Below are 17,089 nucleotides of genomic sequence, written 5' to 3'. Positions count from 1 at the left end.
AACTGCTGGCAAAAGGAAAATGATTTAAAAAGTGAAAAAGATTAAAGTCACTCTAAATACTTAAGCAAATCCTGGTACATATAGTTCTTGCTCGTGACAATGACCCGGAATATTTTGAGCCGTCTTCTACTAAAGGAAGTCCAGGACAGTTTAAAATTGCTATGAAAATATTACAGTAGTTTTTGGGGTTTTTTTTCCTAATTATATGTAAAAAAAATTCACATCTCTCATTTGGAAAATTCACTTGTGGAATACCTCCCTTTCTGGAATTGCTGGACAAATTAGAGGCAGCAGGAGCAGTGTTAGTGAAAGCTATCACTTATGTGATACCTGAAAACTCTTAAGTATCTTTTGCAGACTATCATCTTATCAGTTTTTTTTAATTACATTAGATTGTAAACTTAGGAGAAATGAAAAATCATATATTTCTCTATACTTCTTCCATCCCTCATTGGCAATCAAACACCTGCTTCGTGTAAAGACCCATGGTGGATATCAGGGTGGCCTTGGTGAATGGTAACTATAAATATGTACACAGTTTCTTCGGAATAGGCAACTAGTAAATGAAGATTAAACAGCTATTGATTAGCTGATAGATTTTTCTGGCATACAACCTATTTAGGATGAGACAAAATAAAATTAGGCTGTTGGTCTCTGTGCAACCTCCAACAACCTGTGGATAAATATTCATCTCCTGGGAAATCATCCTGCTTGAAAATAGGGCTGGTCTGGCAAAACTTCCACGGCATTCAGTGTAAGTGTCTCTTCGCCTAATTCCTTCCCGTTACTCATAATCACCCTCTGCCTTCATCCCCTGGGTGCTTCTTCTGTTCAACACGATGCTAAATCTCTAGATGATCATCCCCCACAGTTTATTTTCATTTGGCCAAGCTCCCACTGCATAATTATTTTAGTCAGGAGCACTGTCTCTTTTAACCACGATAGCAAATGATGTCATTTCCAGAGGAGGGCAGAAAATTAAAACGGTGAGAATCCAATTTGATTTGCAGCGTGATGGTGATTCAAAGGGGATGGAGGAGGGGACCGTGTGCTGTGTTTGCCAGAATGAGGCTCAGAGGCTGCATACAGCCGGACTGGCTGTATGAAAGGCATTATTTCAGGATGGAATTCTGGAACTTGTAGCTTTTTACCATTGAGGGGATACTTGTGGTGTTGACTGCTGCACATTAGTGGGTGGAAAAGTACCACCTGCCCAGAGGCAATCAGTAAACATTGGTTTAAAGAGATGATAACACAGGCGACAGGAAAATCGGGCACTGGCGTGGGACAGGATCCCCCCAACACTGATGTGCATCTGGGGAGGTGCTAAATGCTTACTTCTTGGCCTTATCCCCAGAAATTCTGATTCAGTCAGTGGGACTTAAAACCCTAGACTCTGCAATCTAAATAATTGAAAAACAACTATGCATGATTCTGTGGAAGCACCTACCTAGATGCCAGCCTTTGCGGAGTATTGGGAAATACAGCACCGATGATGGAAGCCATGCTGATTTCAATGAACTGAAACTTAAAGGCGACGAGGGTGGTGCTTTCTCAAGGAACTCTCACCTTCAGCAGAACTAGTTGATTCGTTCCTGTTTAAATTCATGTTTTTTTTGACGGATGCATTCAGATATGAATATGCTCATACAAATTTTAAGGGAGTAAGTGAGAGGGGGATAGCCCACAGAAAAAGTTAGATTTTTTTTTATGTCTTGGGATACCCAAAGTTCCAAATCTCTTGCCCACTTGGGAAAAAAAAAATGTTACAGCTTGGGTGTGGGTTCAGCTACATGTTCACGACCACACCAATCACATGATGTTATTAAAGCCTGTCATACTTGTTCCACATCTTTGTAATAACTAAATTCGAGGACCAGCTCATCTCACCTGAATGCCCACATTTCCAATCCTGCCTCATTCTGACCCAACAAGATGTGGAACATAAAAACCTTAAAATAGAAAAACTATGAAAACACAAAGATAAATTGTTATTATTCATTAAGCTCCTCCTCTGTGCCTAAGAAAACTGTCCTGCCCGAGTTTGGCAATAGAGAAAGATGTTCCTTTCCACTTTCACTTAACAAACCCACCTTTATACCCAGAAAAAGTATAAAAATCCATCCAACACACTCATTTTCAGTGGAAGCTCCCATTGATGAATTTTCTTGACATTGTTTTTTTGTTTGTTTGTTTTGTTTTTTCTGTTTCTCTTTTGTGGCATTTCCCAACTGTTTCATCATGTGTTGGGGCAGGGGGGGGAGAGAAAAGAGCTCAAGCTGCCCATTTATTGGGAAACAAGCAAACAAAAATATTCTAATCATCACCTTTACATATGTTGCTGTTGCTGAAACAGCGTTGGTGATTACATGGGCTGAACGTAATCCTACTGGATGTGATGTGTCTTCATACTCTGTTTCCTGGGGACCAGACTGTAAAGTTTCTAGACCTGGAAACAAGTGATATGAGATCAGTGATGTAAAGGAATGACGTGGACTCATGAAGGGTCACCAGTGACTTTGCTGAGCACAGATTACTGCGTGTCCCCCAAAAGAAGGGGAGACAGATCCCTGTCCTGGATAACAGCATAGATAGATTCTGAGAAGTCCAGGTTTAAATGTGGGTTCTTCTCTTTACACCCTGGGTAGATTGTTTAACTTCCCTGAGTCTCAGTCTCTCCAGCTATAAAACGTGTATAATGAAACTCCTTCCATAGACTATTAAAAGGATTTAAATAGAATAACAGCTCTAAGTCACCACCTACAATTTCTAGTGAATAAGTTATATTTAAGAAGTGTTGAATTCCTCATCGTCTCCTGTGACGTGCACGCACCATAGGAGACGCAAAGATTTTTAATACTGTGCTTGACACAAAGAAGTGTTTGGTGAATGAATGAAATCAAAGCTCCTGTCTATGAACGTGTACAATCTGCAAGCACACATAAGGCACACACATAAACAGTGATCCGACCAGGTTGAAAACTTCTCCTGGGACTACAAATGGTGGGAATATCAATTCTTCTGATATCCGATTATTAAAATGGGATTTTTAAATGACATTTACTTTCAACTTTCTTTCCTAATTTCTTTCCTAATTCAACCCACATTAGAAATTTGGGAAAGTTCTTATATGAGGTGATTTTCCGTGGCTGCATAATAGTTCCTCGTGTGATTGTGTGACAATTTATTTAATCATTCTTCTTTTGAGGGAACTTATGAGTATATCTTTTTATTTTTTCCACTCTGAATAATACCAGGATGAATACTCTTAACCAAGAAATTTTTTAAAAGATCTTTATAAGCAGCTTTTTTGTAAAACTTTAAAAAATACAGTCAATGTTCCTCTAGAAAGTTTTTCTTTCTTTTTTTTTTTAATGGAGGTATTGGGGATTGAACCCAGGGCCTTAGTGCATGCTAGGCATTTGCTCTGCCACTGAGCTATACCCTCCCCACCTTGAAGGTTTGTCTTAATTGACATTTCTGCCAAGAGTGTAGGAGACCTTACGAGATTTTCACAAGGAAAACAATGAGGTTGGTCTTTGAAGCCAAGGCCCAGTAATCAGAATTCTGGTGGGAGGCTAGTTTCTTTGCTGAAACACAGATGAGTTCTTTGAGGAAAAAAGGAAAGGAGAAATCTTAAGACAAGTTAGAGTCCCTCTGGGATGAATGACTGAATCGTGGGTGGCCACACTGCGAGTGGGGACGAGGTGGGGGTGAGGCTTTGAGTTCAAGGCTGGATTTGGATTATCTGAGTGTTACACCTGTCCCTCCATGATCCCAGCGTCTCTCGGTTCTCATGTTGACCCCACACCTGGAGACCAGTCCCCAGAACTGGGCACCATTTCTCTATCTGTGAGAAGGCACTGTGTGCTCCCTGGATATCTCCTGTTGGCTGATTTATTAGTTGTCTTTCCAGTGTGTGTCTGAAGCTACTCTAATTAACTAAACACTAAATATTGTTACTCAAGCTGCTGAGAAACCTTGTGGTTTCCTTCTCTGAATATTTTCTGAAAACATGTGTTCCCGACTCTTCAGTGGAAGCTGAGATCACATCTGGCTGTTCTTCCCAATCCCTGTTGTGTTCTGATGAGTTGAGAGGAAACCGGGAATAACTTAGCAGCTGACGGCATTTTGCAAAACAATGTTTTCAGTGTTTTGTTTGTTTGTTTTGTTTTGCTTTGTTTTTCTCGATCCCCAATTTTAAAATGACTCAGAAGATCCAGTTTTCAAATTTGTTGTGCATTTTCAGATGACTCTGCTGCTTTTAGAGCTCCGTTTTGTAGAGACAGGACATGGAGAGAGAAAAGATAGAGCAGGGACTTCCTTTTCCCTGAACGAGCCTTGCTGGGAGTTTTAAAAATACAAAACACCACAATATTCAGAAATTAAAATGTCAACTTTCGATCAGTTTGTAATAGCAAAATATATTCATGGTACTTTTCCCCCAGAATTGACACAATATACCATCTTTGTGGCTATACCCTCTTTAGCTACAAAAACAGAATGCTACATTTCTTTGAAGACAAATGAAGACAAGCCCTACTCAAAAGATAGAAGAAAAAAGTGTATTTCAACACTACTTTGCACTGCTCAACTTTCTCTTCCTCTGGGTGGAGGGCAGATCTCAGTACTCAGAACTGCCAAATGGACCCGTGCCCACTTGGTTTATCTGAAAGGTTTATCAAATGAAAGGCCCTGGAAACAGACAAACAAACGTCAAAGCAAAAATCACAGACGACACTGGAGTTAGTAGCTTTTCGGAACAAAACTGATAAACTGAACTTGTTTTGCCCTATTTCCTTTCTTGGACACCATCATCTCCCTTGATAATTAAGAATTACCTAATTCTTCATTAAGAAAATTATTTAAAATTCAAAATGCTCAAGAATCAGGGGGAATCCTAAATAGCACTCATTTTGTTGGCTGGGACTGCTTTGTACAAAAACGATGCAGATTGGGTGGCTTCAAAACAGAAATCTATTAGATATTCACAACAAGGTCCCACTGTACAGCACAGGGAACTACATTCAATATCTTGTAATACCCTATAATGGAAAAGAATATGAAAAAGAGAATATATATATATATATACATATACATATATATATACACATATATGTATGAATAACTGAATTCTGAATCAGCTATATTTCAGTTAAAACAAAACAAAATAAACCAGAAATTTATTATCTCACAGTTCTCAGAGTCCAAGATGGAGGTGCAGGCAAGGTTGGCTTTCCATCCTGAGGCCTCTCCCCTTGGCCTGCAGGTGTCCACCTTCCTGCCGTGTCCCCACATGGTCTTTCTTCTGTGGACGCACATCCCCTGTGTCTCTTTGCAGAAAGAGACCTCACAAGGACACCAGTCACACTGGATTCATTGGGGTCCAACCCTAACAGCCTCATATTGACTTCATCACCTTGTCTCCAACTGTGAAGGTGTTCTCAGGTATTCAGAGCTGGCACTTGAATGTCTGACACTGGGGGTCACAATCCAGCCAATTCCAGTTACAAAGAGCTAACAACAATGACACAGGTCATCATCAGTTAATGATGTTTTTTTGAGAGCCTGCTCTGCTCGGATGACCTGAACAGTCATGTGCGTGGGTATGCAGGGTGTGGGAATGCAAGAGAAGGGTTCACCTTCCTCCCTCCCTCCCTTTCCTGGCTGGATGGATGGTGCTTTCAGTATCTCATCTGTTGTCTAAAGCATCTGGGCCGGATTCAAAGCAACATCATCAGAGAGAGCATTCTCAGAGAGTCTTCTATCAAGTCCTCACACAAAGCCCAGCTCACAAGAGTAGCATCAGGGGATGGGAGGGTCCTCACAAGGCCATGCAGTCCATCTGTTCCTTAACTTCACTCTTTAGATCAAGCCAGTAATTTGAAGGCTAATCCTTAATGGTGATACATTGATGCATCAACATTAGTTCCTTAGCTTTTCTCCACAGAACCTCCAAGAAATCGCTCTACACAAAGTCCTTCAAGAAATTCTTCCATGTGAAATTCAGTGCATCCCTATGTGGTGAGCAGGCTCGTGAGGACACTTCCCAGGGGATTCCTTAGTGTCATCCGTTAAAGGATCTCCATGAAACCTTTCTCAAAATTCAGTGTTCAGAAAACTTCTACCTTCCTTGAGGATTAGAGTTCTTCTTTTTGTGACTAAGAAATGTATAATGGATGGTATCTTCTTTTTCTCTTTTCCTGCCAAAGTAGAATGAAAAGTAACTAATTTCCATAATTTCACTTCTGTTCTCATTAAGACAATTGTAATCCATATTTTATTATGGATTTATGTATCTGTTTTTTTGAAAACCATCTGAAATCAAAGAAATGAATAGATATAAATAATATTGTTCTTTCCCTTGAGGTACTTAAAATTATCTTCAGAATACAGAATAAATAATATATTTATTTTTTATCATGAAAGTTTTAAAAGAGTAAGTACCTACCTAGAGCTGGCTTGATCAAAGAAAAAATGGAAGAAGTAACATTTTTAGTAAAATTTGAGGACTAGAAATATCAGATTAGAAACGTTAAGATGATTCCAAGTCCTTTCGAATCTTCTGAATGATATTTTTGGGAAGCTGATGACTCCCAGAAAGACGGTTGAATGGTTCTTTATAATCTAATTTTCTTCTAGATAATCTAATTCTTGAACTAAACTAAATGATAATCTGTAATCCAATTTGTAAGCTGAGCTATTTTCTGTTATCCTGGTATTTATCCAAATAAAAATGCACTCTTAGACTCCGGCGTGGGCACCTCACTTCTGCATTCAGACAGGGTGAGTGTATTTCAGGCTCACAGAATGCAATCAGCAAGCGTCTCATGAAATCACCGACCAGCAGCTCCTGGACGTGACCTTTCAGGCCCGTGTCTGCCAAGTCACCTGTGTCACTTCTGTCCTGCGTTACTGGCTGAGGCAGTCACAAGCCCACCTAGATGAAAGGGAAGGGGAATGCCAGAGAATTTCCAAGCCCTCTTTTGAAGTCACCACATGTATACCCATATCTTATTTGAGAACTCTAGCATTGAAATACGTTTATGAAATATTTGCATTAAATGTCTAATTTAAGGTAAACAGTGGTTACTTGTTCAGAAGAAAACTATTAGTTGCCTGATGGATTTTCTGTTATTGTCTCCTTTTGGAGACACCCTTTATCCTCATTATGTGGACAACAAACAAAAAATAAATTTGAGACAACTTTCCTGACTAGAGAAAAAAGGGGATTAATTTGCAGGTGAAATGAGTCATGGGAAGCTTGACCTTATATGTAAACATAATCAAAGCCAACATTCTTTTTACATTTTTAATATCTCCGAAATTGGAATGAGTCTTACAATTAATGGTGTATTTTAGCTGAACTGGTGGCAGCATTTCTTTCCAAGTGGTACATAAAACAATGGCACATAGAGCAACTAACACGATGAAATATGATAGCTGTTATTCACAATTCCAGAATAATCGTAGACACTTAGGATATAATCTTACCCTCTGTTTGGGGCCATATTCCATACAACCAGAAATGAGTCCTAGATCTTAGGTCTTGCTTGGATTCCATTGTCTGGAAAAACTGTTAGCCCTTAGTAGAGTTCCCCTGCCCACCTTTGGTACTGCGCTCGTCTCTAGTTTGATTCCAGACTTCTAAGAGCAACCAGAGATGCACTGGCAGTCTCTGCCAACTGCAAGGCCCCCTAATTGACTTGTAACTATTGACTGAGATCCCAGAAGGCGGCCTTTGTTAATGGTATCTCCTGACAGGAGATGAGGAAGGTTTGCCAGCGCTGGGTCGAGCCCTGGATGCAGTGTATCATGTTCTGTTCCAGTCACTTTGCTTTGCCTCACGATAGCAGCAAAATGACTCTTGGAGGATGAAACTCCTGCATCATGTTATCTGATACAATGTGTTCCTGGCTGTGAGCAAGATAGCTTCAAATTTCTCAATAATGGTTCTGTCTCAAATCTTAGGTGCAATAATTCATCTTTGGGGGGATTGTACTGAAATTATCACTGAGTGTTTATACCACCATACTTTTTAAATAGGAGAGTGCTTTATTTTTTGCACATATGTGTGTATAGACATATATGTCTACAAACATGTACCATATATATATATATATATATATATATATATATATATATATATATATATATGTATTCAATTGTTATTTAAAGAATTACTGAGTGCCTAGTATATGCTGGATGTTTAATGATTGCAAATCATCCCTGCCCTTGGGTAGATTACTGCCAACCTTTTGTACTCTCATTTCTCACTTTCCACTTTTTATGATGTGGAAACAGAGCAACAGGTACTTTGTGAGTCCTGAGTAAACACTAGCCAATATTTTTTCACTTTTGTATTTAGAAAATTACTTCATATGGACCCACATGGTTAATAAGTGTTTTCAACTGGTCATTTTATCTTATTTTTTAAAAAATGTGAAGTACTCTTTTAAATGGCATATTCCTGCTCAGAAACCAGAATTATCACTTTCATATATTTTCTGATGGTAGAATATTTTCCAGAATAATTAAATGACCTTTGTGGGCTCTTGTGGAAGAAAACAAATCCTTTAAGGCAGGAAACTCATGGCCTTGCTTTGTTTTTTGTTATGTCCCCGGCAAATAACCATAAACAGGAGAGTGGTTCATAAATATTATTCGGATTTAGGGATGTGAAATAGGAGATACAGGCATGAAATCCTGTTTTTATTACTGTCATTATGCTGACGGTCCTCTGGCCACTTCTCTCTGGTCTGTGTAATTGCAGCGTTGTTCATATTTTATTCATCAGACGAGCTGCTTTGGGCCCATTCTTACACCGCTGACTTGCACTGTTTGCAGCATTTCCTAATGCGTGTGATCTGTGAGCTCCATCAGCTCTCTGCCTCTGCCTTGTTCAGGCCTCTAATGAATATGAGACTTGCAGCCATCAGTCATGTTTCAAGTACAGAAGTCAATGAATTGGGGCTTCTGTTTGTCCATTAGCACCATGGAAAGCAAGCTCACTTTGTCTTCCTGGTGTTCTCTTTGATGGATTTGCTCACTGATTATAATTTGAAGGAAAGCTTGACTGGTGGATATATTTACATAAAGGGTTCCTGCTAGCTCTTTCCTTTTCCTTTTTTTTTTTTTAATGTGACCGAGTAATGTCTATTAACCATCAGTGATAGAATATTGTAGATAGAATTGTGATTAATTCTTCTTGCATCTGTGATTGTGTTTCTGTGCTTAAAAGAGAGGACATTTAAAGTTATTGTTGGAGGGGTGTCCAAAAAAGGGATGGAGGGAAGAAGAAGGAAGAGAAAAAGGGAAAGAGAGGAGAGAGGGAATGAAAAAAAAAGAAGAAGAAGAAAAAGAAAGAAAAAAAAGGAGGAAAGAAGAAATTAAACAGAACATTCAGGCTACCAAGAGCATGGAGAAGTGTGTGTGTTTCTAACTTCCTGCAGTTTACATGAGATCTGTACCCATCGATTAAACAACAGGAAATACTGAAGCTTTACATGTTTTTCACACAAAAATCCCACAAAATATGCCATCATCAGAAGGAATTTACAGTGTGCTTGAAAGACCCACGCTCTAAACCACAGTGGGTTGGTTGTCTTGGTAAATGGTAACAGAGACCTAGAGGCGGTCTTTCAACATGAACAATCGCAAGGGCATTTTGTTTAGCCAAGTAGCATTCACTCCTTTCTCACTTTAACACACTATCATTGATTTATTTAGTAGAAGGTCAGGATGAAGTGGGAGGAGAGGGGGCAGGGCACCACCACGGAAGGAGTGGCACAGCCACTGAGGACAGGACCAACTGGCTAGAACCAAGATGGCGGAAGATTGGATTTTCAGTGGACCTTGAGCTTCATGGCACACCCACAGGCACCATGACAGTTCCTAGGCCGAATTTAAAAGGCCAAAAAGTGGGTGGTGACCCAATTCCTGGAAATCCTCAGCCCTTCACCAAAATAGTTGGAATAATCCTCTTACTCATTAGCATATGAAATTACCCAGCCCATAAAACCTAACAACCCTGCATCTCCTGGTCGCTCTTTCTCTTGCCTTCTGAGATGGCCCTCACTCTGTCTATGGAGTCTGTGTCTACTTCTGCTTTAAATTAAATACCACGTACCTCTTGGTCTCTCTCTGTCTCACCTTTCTGAGATGCCCCACATTCTTCCTATGCAGCATGTATCTCTTAAGCTGTTTTCCCTTCTGAGTGAGACAGACCAAACTTTATCTATGGAGTGTGTGTCTTTCTTAATAAACTTGCTTTCACTTTACCATTGAATTCTTTCCTGCACGAGGCAAGAACCTCTTCTCCCCCAACAAGGAGCAATTGGGACACAGGTATGTGTGAGTACCTCTATGCATATATTTTATCTGTATACATGTGGGAGAACAAGTAATACATAAATATTCTTCACGCTTTGTGAGGGCATATTGGAAAATACTGGTGGAACCCTCATGCGCACCTAGCAACTCAGGGAAGAATGCAGGGCTCGGGAAATCTAGTTTTTGTAGACATTTGTCTGTAAGTAACAGATAGAATATCTAGGAAGAAGGGCAAAGGAAATATATCTCGTTATCTCTAAGGGCCAGGCCTCACGAAGGGAGGGATTCGGGTAGGCACAGCTAAGTGGAGGGGCGGTGGACAGACTGATGGGGAGACGGAGAGAGGGAGGGAGCGGGTAGAGGAGCAAATTCATCTTCTTTCCACCCAAACAAATGTAACGTGAGGGTGAGAGGGCCCTTGGACACTGGAAGTGGGAGGTGGCCACTTTTTTTTTTTTTCTTTTGAGTCTGAGTGGAAGAAAATTAAAAGAACTTGACCTGGAACCTCCCTCATCTTTCTAAAGTAAGGAACAGAGTTTGCTGCAAAAAAAATGAGCCGAAGTAGGGTGGGGCTGGGAGCTAGAGAAGGAAGAATGACTGGGGAAGCTTCTAGGGAGAATTGCTTACACAGTAATTCGTGAGACAATTAGCGTCATCAAATGCACACTGACTAGGTTCGCAATAGACCAAGACAAAATAGAAGAAATTAGTTCATGTGGACTTCAGGGACCATTTTCTCAGTGACAAGTGAAACTTAATTTCTGTTATGTATGTTGTTTCTCTCCTCTTATATCTGTCTTTAGCTGGGACTAATAAAACCTAATTCGGGCATTTTAATGATGGAATTAAACCTAAAACGAAGCTTATTAGTACTTAGCAATCTGTAGTGTCATTAAACAAGAATTTTCCCAGAATACAAGGCTGCTGTTTGAACGTTTTGAATAAGGTTCCAACCTTCTAACCAGCGATTCTAGAATTTTAGTGTGTAAAATTCCAGCAGCACTTGGTGAGTTCGGTAGAAATGGAGAATTCGGGGCCCCACTCCCTGAGTGTCTGGGAAAGGACCCCGAGACTCGGTGTTCTTACCAGCACACCAGATCATTGTGATTAAAGTCAGACAGAAACCTATGCTGCGTATCACCGATCTAAGATTTCTAGACAGAAGTTCCAGTTGCTCAGTCCCTTACGTAGCTGTTAAGCAAAGTTATAGGAGTTTAGGGAAACTGGTTTTCTTAGAAACAATGGTAATCATTACAACATTTATTTTTGCAGGAATTTTACTGTTTGAATCATTGTGTGATAGATAAATCAATACATAGACTGACGTAGTTGGGGAGACAAAACAGTTTGAAATATTCCCAGGAGAGTCGGGGATATACACCCAATAAAGCCCTGCAGCTTCACACCAAGAAAATAATTCTGTGATTCGTATTTATAATTTTGACCTAAGATCAACTTCAGTGAAGACCTGTGACACCCTTTTATTCCTATCGTAAAATTATGTTTCATATGAGATCACAAAACCATTGCTGGAGTTTGGACCCATAAGATCTAAACACAAGTTTATTTATCTGTGTCATCTTGAGAAATTTACTCGTCTTTTCCTAGCTTCCATTTGTCTGTGAAATAAAAATGAAAATGTTCACAGAGCTGTTGGGAGGGAGAGTTGAATGACATAAGTTGTGCAAACCTTGTTTTGAATGCTAATGGTATGGAAATCCAGCCTCATTTCCCCGGCTGGAAAACAGAAATGGCAAGTGTATTCAAAATAGAAATGACTTTGGGGTTTTCTCTAGAATTGTGCGCTTCACTAAACATTAGCTTGTTTTTCCCTCTTGACAGTCGACGTGTTGTTTAAAATTCTACTTCAAATTTACTTAATTCTAACTTGCATTAAAGATAATGTTTAACGTGCTTTTCTCATTTGCTACACTGTGAGGCTCCTGTCGGCAAGGTTCACATTTGTGTGGTATTTTTATACTCTTGCCAGGCAAGTGTCTTGTCCATTGTAGAGGCTTTATATCATTGTGTTAAAAACACAAATGAGCTGGTGTGTGGACACCTTCCTGTATGATGATCTCATTCTATGCCATGTTTACAGTAAGCACGTATTCAAAGCTTTTTGATAGGTGTCATTCTCTGGGTCTACCACCACAATGACCAAAAAAAAAGATGCTTAATGTCTTCAGTGATGGCCTAAAATGCAAAAGGTGAATATACCCATGTAAAGACTAAAGGCAGCACAATCATATATACTCCTGTAATAAGTTTTGTTTTTGCTTTTTAATTGAAATATAGTTGGTTTACAATGTTAATTTCTGGCATACAGCATAGTGATTAAGTTATATACATATTTATATATATATTTCTTTTTATATTATTTTCATTATAGGTTATTACAAGATATTGAATATCATTCTGAGGACTTTGTTGGTCACCTATTTGTATGTGTGTGATTTTAAAATTTTTAGTTAATTTGCATTATTTTTCACTGACGTATCATCAGTTTATGGTTTGCATCAATTTCTGGTGTACCCCACAGAGGTTCAGTTATATATACATACACATATATGTTCTTCATTTTCTTTTCTGTTATAGGCCGTTACAAGGTGCTGAATAGAGTTCCCTGTGCGCTACATCAGGACCTTGTTTATCTATTTTATACATAGTAGTGTGTGTGTCTGCAAATCCAAAATGTCATTTTTGGCAAATCTTTCTGTGTTGATGTTTTTTTTTTTTTCTTGGCATTTAGTCATTTGTTTATTCAGCAAGTCAGTATTTAGCTCTTAGCACAGACCAGGATTATTCTACATGCTGGGGATGCAGTCATGGGCAGGAACTCAGAAGCCCTGGCTCTAATTCTGATGAGGGGTGATGTATGAAGCACATACTAAACGAACAACAAAAACAGACAAAAGTCAGATTTCAGGTATAGTAAGTACGCCTAAGGAAATAGTGGGGTGACTTTGGAGTGCTGTAGATAAGGTCCATGGGGAGAAGGTGAGTTGAATTCCAGGATCCCAAGATACGGCACAGTCAGCCCCTGGGAAAACCCAGGAGAGGGTGGATTTGGGCAGAAACAGCAGACCTGGAAGAGCATGTGTGTAGGCCTGTGGACCATCAGTGCAGGTGAATGGGACTGGACCATGGAAGGAAATACAGCTGAGAAGTCAGGAACCAGATCCATGAGGTCTTCGGAGCCATCATAAGACGTTTTGGTCTATCCTTGCAAGGAGCTAATACCGGATGATGTTAGTCAGAGCTAAATCATCTGATATAAACTTTAAAAGTACCAATTTCCCGTTCCAAGAATGACTTTTAGGGGCTGGAACTGCTGCCTAAAAATTGGCACTTGTCACCTGCCTCGACAAGGTTTGGATCACGCCGGCACTTGCCATCTAACACTGCTTGGATTAAGTCATGAGCCTCTGCAGCCGCTGACCTCCAGCACTCGCTGAAAGCAGTTCAGGGCGGAGATCAGGAATGAGGCACTGTGTGCTCTGGGAAAACTGCTGAACAGGCCTTCAGATAGTCAGATATTTTCAAGAGAAGATTTTAGGAGCTCAAGTCTTGCATCTCCTCATATGCAGAAAAGCACTAAAATCATTAACAGTGACATCTGCTTCTCGTGACTAGCAGCAGCCTCTGTCTAAACGTGTGCTTGACTTCACGCCCCCTTCACTGAAATCATGTGTCATACTGAGCTCCCCCTGCCTCTTTGGAAGAGTCTCTCAGAGCTTTCTGGGATGCTGTCTCCCAGGCTATAGTCCTCATTTTGCCCCAAATAAAACTTCACCCACAACTCTCACGTTGTGTGATTTTTGTTTCAGTCAACAGAACAATCATGGAGGCAAGGATTTTCCTTTTGAGTCTTTTGCTATCACCTACAAGAGACCACTGTGGCTTTGGCCGGGGTCTGCAATTTACCAGCTGAGTTGGTTACCTTGGGCAAGCAATGTGCCTTCTGCCTAAACCCCTTGTTTCCTCAACTGCAAAAGGAGATAAAAGTATTCGCCTCATAAGGTCGTTGTGGAGATTGAGTGAACTAGAATATAAAAAAATGCAAAGAACTGCCTGGAATATTTTAAATGCTCAATCCACACTGGCTGGTTTTTGTTTTGTTTTTTAATTAGCGTTACTAGTATAGACACATGAGCTTTTAGTACAAAGATTTATTGTAATTCTCTGTTTCCCTGACTGAGTGTAGATTAGGTATTTTAGTTTTCTTAATTTCTTTCTCATTATTTTAAATTTTACTTATTTTATTTTGGGGGGGTGGGGAAGGGAGGTAAGTAGGTTTCTTATTTATTTATTTAATGGAGGTACCGGGGATTGAACCCAGGACCTCGTGCATGCTAAGCACACGTTCTACCACTGAGCTCTACCCACTTCTCCTCACATGCGTTAACTATATTAATCAGTCCAGGTGAAGCTATAAATAGGAATCACCTGGTCTCTGGGGCTCAACACAACGAAGGCTTATTTGATGTGGATACAGGAATTCTTCTCCCTCGTGTCACCCAACATCTACAAACTACTGCTTTCGAGTTTGTCACGTCAGAGAAGTTCTGCACAAACTAACGATCTTAGGCCCACATCACAGACTTCATTTACTATGGTCATTTCCCTCAAATTTATAATAATGGTCATTTTTCTTGAGCTGGTCATTTTTACCTTCAAGTTTTCTTCCCTTATCTCTGTGTCTTTTCACACTTTTAAAAGGCAAAAGGTCTGTGAGCCTTTGGGAAGGGGGTGTTCAGGATACGCACCTTGTGGTGTGGGGTTCAGGGACCCGGAGCCTTGAGTCCAGGTTGGCCTTCAATTACTGTGTGACTTTGAACAAGCTCCCTAGGACTCTTCCTTACAGCTCTTCCAATAAAATGCCATCAGAAGGGAAATCATTATTAAATCAAAAATCCAAAACATTGCAAATAGAATCATTGGGGTTCTCCTTTGTGTCTTTGCCTCGCTGCAGAGGGCCCTGTGGTACCTTCTACGGAGCGTTGTCCAGGGCAGGTTTAAGTGACCTCATCAAACTGACTCATCATGTGTTTTGAGAGGTGACATCATTCATCTTGCCTGCACCACCACCCGCCTTTTGGGGCTCGCTTCAATTAAATAGGCAAGGAGAAGAGAATGTTGAACAACATTATAAAATTAATTCCTAAAGTCACTGACTCGCTCTTAATCCCACTATTAGATGATTGTCCTGATGGAATCATCCTGACCAGCAAGCTGTGCTGTGATGAATGTGTGATTGTGACGAATGTCTACCGTTATTTTATGATATGGTTAAGGTTGTTTTTCCTTCTGACCAGACGTTCCTTTAGAAATTATATCCTATTTAGAAAGAACAAGTATATAAAATGCTTTCATTGGTTTCCAGACTCTTTCATTAACCAGTGTTTGGATGATCCGTGTTTTGATCATGCCATGAAACATTTTAGTACAATCACCCGTGACAGTTTGTCCTTACAAATTCGGTGGCTCCTTTCTTCTCTCCCATTTTTTAAGCTCAAAATGCTCAACTACAGTCAATAAAATAAAATACCTGTAGCAAGTGCAGAAATCTCATTGTTTCAAACAGTGGCTTCCTAATGATGCCAGAGGGAGAAGAGGTCTGGGCAGGACCAGGAGGAGGGAGACGTGGAGAGATGTCTTCCCACTGCTGGCCCAAAGCCAGCATCAGCCAACGTACTCAAAGATGCAAAGCTTTACCCTTGTGTCACCTGGACTCACACCCTGGCGTGACCGATCTAGGCTGACCCCAGTCCTGAAAGTGTCTGATGCTCTAGATAAACCCACCAGCCCTCTAGGGACGTGAGGATGGGTTATCGAAGTTGGGAGTTAGAAAGAAAGCAGTTCATTTGAACTAGCGCCCAGTGCTCTTCAGCTGTTCAAAACAAGGTCAAGTGGATTGACACCATTTAGAATTATTCCTTAAAAGAAGACGCTGGTTAACAAACACCTCTAACTAGACTACAAACTACTATGTACAGAATAGATAAACAACAAGGTCCTGCTGTACAGCACAGGGAACTGTATTCAATACTTTGTAATAGCCTATAATGAAAAAGAATATGAAAAGGAAAATACATATGTGTGTGTATCACTGAATCACCATGCTGTACACCAGAAGCTAGCAGAACATTGCAAATCAACTATATTTCAATAAAAAAGTAAAAAAAAAAAGATAATAAGAAGACTTGAAACATTTTAGATTGAGTGAAGGGAGGTATTTGGGGTGAGCATATTCCCTGACTCACACTCCTAAGATACTTCTGCTTTTCATAGTATCTTTTTACCTTCTTCTCATGACCTACAGGTTCTTGAAATCTTGAGATTGCCATTCTCTTCCTCCTTGCCTCAGTCACTCCCATAAGGACATTAGCAGCAACAGCAATTCAGAGAAAGTTATTGCTATTTGTCTACACAGAGTAACTTGTAAATGATATGTTTGTAAATCAGGAGGCGTAAGCGAAATCAAGTCTTGACTGAGACAAATTTCCACCTAGGAGCATCCTCAGACAAATGTTACTCTTCCACTTCAAAATGATAAATCATAACAAATGGCTCTCAAGAACGACTTCTTTCATTGTTTTTTAAATAAATACATATTAAATGCCCAACAGAAACAATACAGTGGTTTTCAAAGGAAACTAGACCTAACCCCATTCAGCCTAATGGTGTATAACCCCTCCATCTCTGTCTACACTTGCTGTTTTGGACATATTATCATCTTCTGGATAATATTTTT

General features: G+C 40.0%; 1 protein-coding gene across 1 annotated transcript in view; it reads left to right on the top strand.

Annotated features, from left to right (window-relative positions):
- The window catches only part of CNTNAP5 (contactin associated protein family member 5), a 730,584-nt gene that overhangs the window by 563,362 nt on the left and 150,133 nt on the right, over positions 1-17,089 (top strand). The window lies entirely within an intron of this gene.

Source organism: Vicugna pacos, chromosome 5, assembly GCF_048564905.1.
Source record: "Vicugna pacos chromosome 5, VicPac4, whole genome shotgun sequence".
In the NCBI taxonomy this organism is placed as follows: Eukaryota; Metazoa; Chordata; class Mammalia; order Artiodactyla; family Camelidae; genus Vicugna; species Vicugna pacos.
The sequence above is the reverse complement of the archived record's forward strand: the minus strand, read 5'-3'. Positions and strand labels throughout refer to the sequence as shown.